The sequence below is a fragment of the Patagioenas fasciata genome, chromosome 13 (assembly GCF_037038585.1).
Source record: "Patagioenas fasciata isolate bPatFas1 chromosome 13, bPatFas1.hap1, whole genome shotgun sequence".
Classification (NCBI taxonomy): Eukaryota; Metazoa; Chordata; class Aves; order Columbiformes; family Columbidae; genus Patagioenas; species Patagioenas fasciata.
In genome coordinates, this window is record NC_092532.1 from 6573802 (window position 1) to 6581536 (window position 7735).

Consider the following 7735-nt stretch of genomic DNA (forward strand, 5'->3'; position numbering starts at 1 on the left):
TGAATGTATACTGCATCTCTTTTATCCCCAATAAGCAGTGCAAGTCTAGTTACTTGAGAATAAAGATGGATATTAAAAATCCAATCTGAACCCCATTCCATTTACCTTTATTAGCTTTTGGTTCTCCCACTCCATAATAGAATCCACTTTTAACTACAGATATGTTAAAATTTACCCTTACAGTGGAGGAACTTATAAACTCTACCACTCCAGTCAACAGCTATCTGCTACGTGATACTGGCAGTATCTGCACTTTAGCTGAGTATATAGACACGAAGCTTTGTTCATTCAAATACTGCTTAATTTTTAGAACTTGTGATGTCTGGAGCTTATTCATGTTCTGTTCCTAGCTGTTTGTGAAAGCTGAGAAGGACAGAAGGTGAGCAAGAAGAAAGAAGCATCACCTGGAGAAATGATTTATAAAAGCTACTAAAAAAATAAAACACTGGACTTGTGCAACATGGAGAATTTTATTAAAATTTCGATGTGACTCTATTCTCTGCAAGGAAACCTGTGCAGAGGTGGAGCCATCTGGAAAGAAATGCTGGACCCCTCTTTTGCTTCTGCATCCTATTTTAAGGAACCTTGTTCCTCTGACTTTCAGAAAGGCACCTTAACAAAGGGGAGCCTGTGCAGAGCCACTGTCCCACATGAGATAAGTCTAACATCAAGCTTGCATCATTTAGGTCACATCCTGCACAATTGCATTAAAACACTCAAAGTTGCACGTTGTGTTTCAGTAACACACCAGATCTTTTCCCAGTCATAAGTCACATACCAACCCCTCGCTTAACGATTACCATCTCTGGATCATCCCTCCCTATTCGATCAGTTACATTGCTGATCCCAACTCTTTTGTTAGATTTCCTGGTATTGCCCCAGTCTGTTCTCACAAGTAACATGGTACACAATACACCTGTGACACGGAAACACTAGAGAAAACATGCACAAGAAATACTCATGTGCCTGTTCTATTTTGTGTACATGTAAGATAGTGGCATCTCCAAAGAGCCGCTAGCTTGGCAATAATTGCAAAGTGACTGAGTGACTGCAAGAGAACTTGGAGAACACCAACATCTGGCAAAAACTGCTGACTGCTGCTTTGGAAACAAACAGCTTCCTTTACAAGGTTTACAGCTTTCTCTATCCTAGTGCATACTATGCAAAGTAGCTTCAAGACTATGCTATCATACCATCCAATGTATTCTTCGCTAAAATAAAAAGGATTTTCTACTTCTGCTGTTTTAAAACCAAGTCTCAAAGGTATTCCAATACCTGGCTCAAAATGCTTTTTGTGATGTTACTTGTTGCTGACAAATTGCTTAACTGGAATATCAGAAAAGCACTACATCTCCATTCTCCAGCCTTCCCATCCTTGAGATGGGTTGCAGGGCTAAGAGATAACTACAGGGAGCCCTCTGTTAAAATGCTAGCAGCGATAATGCACATTAATTTTCACTACTGTCTCATGAGTATCTTCATGCTGAGAAGGGAATCATAGTTTACATATTGATGAGAACAGCATAAATACATTTCCCTATAGTTTCACATAGGCAACACAGCAGAATAGGGCTGCAGGGTTCCCAAACTCTCACCTGAAGTTTCTGTACAAAAAGGGACACATTCATAACCCCCTACTGCTACACAAAGAAGAAGAAGAAAATCTGTTCTCCATGCCCATCGCAAACAGGACTAGTAATGGGTTTAAATTACAATGAGAAAGCTTCAGCCTAAACGCAAACAAAACCCCTTCTATTCGTAGGGACTGGAAGAGATTGCCTGGGGACAGACTGCAGAGTGTCTATCATTTCAAATCTTTAACAGTAGCTTAGCCAAACATCTGTCCTAAATCTGAAGCTTGGTGAGCTTTGAACTGTCCAGTACATTAAGCATGGCAAGGTTCCAAATAAGCTCTCCAAGCTGGTGAGCTCTCCAACAATTTACATGTGCAACTCTATTCAAGCTATATTAAGAGCTACTTAGCAGCAGCTACAATATCAAAATCCACATTCTGTTTCACTTGCCTCCCTAAGAAGTCAAAGACACAATAAAATAATGCTGGGGGTTTGACTAAAACCAGGCGAAGAAAGCAAACCACCACTCTTTCCAAAATTGTACCTACTAATTCAGTACCTCTAAACTGTGCCTGTGAGCTCCATACACTGATAAATATTTTGGTTTCAGTCTATAAAAGCTAAATGAGAACTAGAACAGTATCATAACCTATGGTCTGACCATTATATTGAATATTCCACAAATAAATGTATTGGGTAAGAGAAAGGAACAAGATGAACTCACTAATCTTTAAGTTAATGCAGGAAAACTAAAAATACACAGGCTTCATACTCAGATATGCTTCTGACCACCTGTTTTCTACTTCACACTCTGTAGCTGAGCACAGCAATTGTTCAGACACACACACAGAGCACATGAGCAGAAAGTGAACTCTTAGGTGGAATTCCGGCTTCTGACTCTTAAGTAATGCAGGAGTTTGTTTTGGATAAGAAACACTTAAGAGACAGGAGTTTGTTTCAGAGACAAGTCCAATTCATTAACATCCTTTTTAAAGTTCTAACATCAGAACTGGACACCAGCACCCTATTTTGGTTTCAGTAATTGTGATATTAGCCAGGTACTTGTTTTCAGTACCTTCGCTTACACATTCAAGAATCTCAGTCACCTCCCTAACACACCGTTTTACTCCTGGTTTAAGACCATCTACAGACTGAACTGCTGTCCCCCGTCACATTCCCTCCCTTCCAGCTCACACAGCACTGGGATTTTTGACATCACTATTGCAGTCTGACTGAAAACTTTTTCCTGGGAAGCTGGGAAAAGCACGGCAGAGAATGACAGAACATTTTAGGCCCAAGTGGTTTACGTTAGTCCTGAGAGCGCATCTTTCACAACAGGATACTGGCTTAGTCCATTGCAAATAATGCTAGTCTGCTATGGCATTTAAATATGAAAAAAATCCAAACCTTGTATATATGCTAAATACTTTTAAATATTTTTGCCTTATTACTTGATCTTTGAGAAAAAATAAGTTGTTTTACTTGGTTTGGCATTACCACTACAGTCAAATGATAGTTCTACCACCGTGCTGCTTTTACCTAAACTTCCTGCACAAAGGGTCACAGCAACCTAATAAATGACAAAGGTGTCTTAGCTAGTAAACAGTACAGAAAGTCATTCAGAGGAGGTGAGGCAGATGGATACCCAAGGCTGCTTGAGCAGATGTCATGAAGACTCACAGGGGCATGTCCTGGGTTCCATTTGCCACTCAGTTTTGCTCAGGATTGGCTGAATTTGAAAAGATGTCCAGGGACATCTTTTAGCAGCATTATGTGCCCAGTCCTGAGCAAGTAGTACAGGACTGGAGTTTACTAAGAAAGTTGACAATATCTCAAGGAAGTTTTCATTCACCTTTCTACTGACCCCAAAAGCAACACCAAAACAAAGAGAACAAATCTAGAGTTTCAGTTTTAAACTTCTGTGCCTCTTTTTACAACCATCACTGATGTTCTTGTTGTGTTACTTCAAGACCGTATGAGAAATCCTTATAGATCTTTACTTTTATGACTTATCTGACACATCCCTTTTAAAAGGTCTAATTCCACTTCTGCTCACTATTTAATTGCTCAGACATACACACACATACACAACTAAATGAACATTACTACTCAGCCTAGAATTCAAGCTTCTAAAATAACCTCATGGTTACATTTCAATAATAAGAACACATGGAAGGAAAGAATGTCAGTAACATGCATGAACAAAAGTTTCCTTTGGTCATCCATTGTAAATGTAAAACCACACAGATCTGCAGTTCTGCAGGACAGCTAACAGACCACGTGGAGATTTGGAAAAACTATTATCTCATTCACCATAATAACTGTAAACACTATTGAAAAACAGGAGTTGCGTCCATTTTGAAGTACAATGCTACTTCTCTAGCCTTTCCATTTTGGAATTTGGGAAGCTGAAAGGATTAATAGAAAAATTCACAAAAACACCATTATTAGATCCAATCTGCTGTCACCAGGTTTCCAGACACAGGATAGCATCCTGGTCCCTCCTACTGAAGTTATATTTTTGTCATCAATTTAAAATTGAAAGATAATTCTGTTCAATCATCATTGCAGACCTCAACAGGTCAAATAAATCATTACAGTTCAGCACTGCATTGTATCATTTTGGGAAAATTGCCATTGTTCTTAACATGTAAAGCACTTGTGTTGCAGGGTGATTTCTATCATAGTTGTTATACAGTATTTGAAACGGCCTTTTTCCTAAAATGGCCTTTTTCCCAAGCTATGCTCTAGATGCAGCTCTCATTCTGCATTTAAGCAGGGTTTCAGGTGAATTAAAAAGGACAGATAGAGCAGCCCTAAAGTAATATATGAAAGTCTTATTGTATTAGTCATTTTTCCTGTCATTTTGTATTAGCGTCATATTAGTTTAATGCAATACTAACATGATACTGAAATGTTAGCATATTACAGATTAGTCAGTATGTCAAGTTTGAGTCTGATCATATTACTTTGCTGTGTGTATTCCAGTGATGAAACCCTTTCCTTCCAGCCCCGAAACTGTGCAGGACTCACAAAGAACACAAGGCACAGACTGTGCAGGAGTCCAAGATATTAACATCTCTTGTGCCAAATGAGAGAACCTAACTGTAACAGAGCAGACAACACGGATTCAGCCTAGGAATCTGTTAATACAAGCAAGGTTCTCCTTGTTGCTTCAGAATTAAGTCTTTCCACACAAACTGAAGAACCACAATCAAAACAGTAGTGTGAGGAAGTGTTCCTATGATAGCAGAAATCCAACTAGAAAATAAAAACATTGGATATCCCCTTTGAGTCTTCTTTGCATTTAACCAATTACTATTAAACTGGGTAAAAAAAAAAAAACAAAATATCTGTATTCTTCAAGTATGTTTTATTCCAGAAACCCAGCAGGAAACCAACCACAGAGCTGAGGGCTTGGACGGGTGACAGGGTTTGCCTGCTCAGCTCCTAGAAAGCCCAGCAGAAATGTCAAGAGTAGAAATGCAAAGAGAAATTCCTGGCCTGGACGATAATCACATTTAGTTAACAGCATGTAAATAAAAACAGAGAATAAAACTCCCACTCAATCAATCTATATTACCATTCTCTTCGGTGACAGCTATTAGAATACTTGTTTGCAGAACCAGTATTAGAACGCTTCCAATGCAGGCACAGGTAGGACTATGCGTGAAGACCACAGCCATGACCAAGTGTGACATTGCCTCTTCAGAAGAGGTACAACCTGTGTTTCCATTTCTGAGATCTGCATGCCTCCGTCATTGAAGTAATTAAAGTAATTTAAATAAATATTTGAATAATTGTAATATTTCAAGAGTTTATTGTAAACAAAACACAGAGCTCAAGAAGACAGATCAAACAAAGCCACATCTTAGAGACTTCAGTAAACTAAACTAAACTTGATAGACTTTTACAGAGGAACAAGAAAACTGTCAGAATTTGAAATGTTCCCAGATAAAAACAAGTGTTGCTAAAAATGAGGAACAGTTTGACATAAATAAAATCCAGCTATTTAGGTGAGCACATCAACTACTTTGGATTTATTCTAAAGCTCTAGTTAAGTGAGGAAGCATTCAGAAAAAGCTTCTTTCTTGTGGTCTTTGCCTACTACATTAATTACCCTGTATTGCTTCTGCAATAATTACTATACATCACTTACTATACATTTCACTGAAGTTACAGAGCTTCCCTGGCCTGTTAGGTTTTTTTACATAATTTTCTTCTACATATCCTTAGTAACTACTATTTAGGATCACAAAGAGTACTGCAGAACTCTGCCTATGAGGTGACTATAGAGTAAGAACCGTTATGGGATGTTTACATGCACAGAGATGTACATGTACTCCAACAAGCAGCACCAGAACAAGCAGTATTGCTGTTTCTTTTTACTAAGTGGAAACTGATGGAGAGAAAAAAAGTAATTAAGAAGAAGAACAGAGTTATAACAACCCATACATGCAGAGTTCCAGTATGATATTTCATTACACTTTGCAGCTAAACTTGAAAATGCAAAAAATTTCAAGTGTGCAAACCACTCACCTCTTTTAAACTACAGTACAATCATATAAAAATATTCCTCCTTGCAGTTTATGTTGCACAGGCATAGGAGTGGGCCAGTTTACTGCTTTTACACCATCATTTGTACTTTTTCATATGTGCAAACACACATAAGCAAGAATGAACCTCTCAGACATATGGTTTTTCTCATCTAACCCAGACACAAACGGGCTTTTGTACAAAAAGACGCCACTCACAAATACTGAGTACAAGACAACACGACAAAACTGTGTAATTTAGTCTTTTGAAGTGATTTTAGACACAAGTTTGCTGCAAGGACTGGTAAAGAAAGGTTCAGCCCAGTTTTATGGGTTTAAGTCAGGACTCAAAATATCAGCTTTTATATTAAACTGTATAGGAAGCTGGACCACCAGTTTAATGCCACTTCAATGTGCTGAAAGAACCGGAAGCAAATGATTTGATGAGCAATTTTGCTGAATTTGGACAAATACATAAAACTTTCTCGAGTCCCATGTAAATCAAATAAACACGTTTACTCAAACTGCCATCTGCTGGATATTCCTGGAATTTACACAGTTCGGTTAAACAGACACACTTCTGTGCCTGAAAATATTTGAACTAGAACTATGAAAAGTCTTCCCATTTTGATCACATTTTTTGAAGGTTGGTTGGCAATAACCAACAGCCCTTATTCCAGCAGACGTCCCATGACACCACATAACCCAGTTCATCCTGCTCACCTGGACACACACATTCGGCCAGCTGGGGACAGCGCGGTCACCTTCACCTGTGCAGCCCTGGGAGAGAGGAGGGCACACTGCACCCCTGGGAAATTATCATGATCACAACCAATGCTACTATGGTAGACTTCAATAAGATAGATTTCCAATTACTTAGGCCCTGAAAGCAGAAGCAAAACTAAATCTTGAGGCTTCCAATGTATAGAAGAATTATCTATCGCATTCATTTTCCAACACCTCCCTCTAAGGAGAGGGTGAAGTAAGATTATGAAACACTAGCACAGAGCCGTCAGTTAGGAACTGGGCTGAACAGGCTGTTAAATGACTTCATTTAGAGGTATCTTGCAACTTCTCCAAAGCATCTTTGTTCTAGGCACTACTGCTTATTACCTGTTCTGCAAACCCAATACATCCCCAGCTTTTTTTTTTTTTAATATCACAAGTCACCTTTCTGAAGTACCGTGATGGGACAATTGTCAAAAAAAAATCATCTGCAAATTTATTTAAAGCACATTCTTAGCAGACCCTTGTCTCAATCTACTATATGGTTCATTCTGGGGTTTGTGGGGATTATTAGAAAAAGAGATGCAAATGACCTCACAAGAACACTTACGGAAAGAAAGTGAATATTACTTGCATGTGGACAAACTGGGCTGGCAGGGATGGGACCTCAAGTTCCAGAGATTTTTCAGAAGGTTCATCTTCCACATGAAAAAAGAAGCTGGAAAGAGAACTAGAAAAGATCACGGATTCAGTTGAGTGTCATCACTCCATTTTGGAGCACAGGCAGGATTCAGGTGTGCTAGAGGAAGGCTGAAGAAAACCTGGCCCCAAGCAGAGAGCTCATGCTCTCCAGACAGAGGAATCCTGTCCTTCCTGAGCTCAGTTTTAAAGCTATGCTAC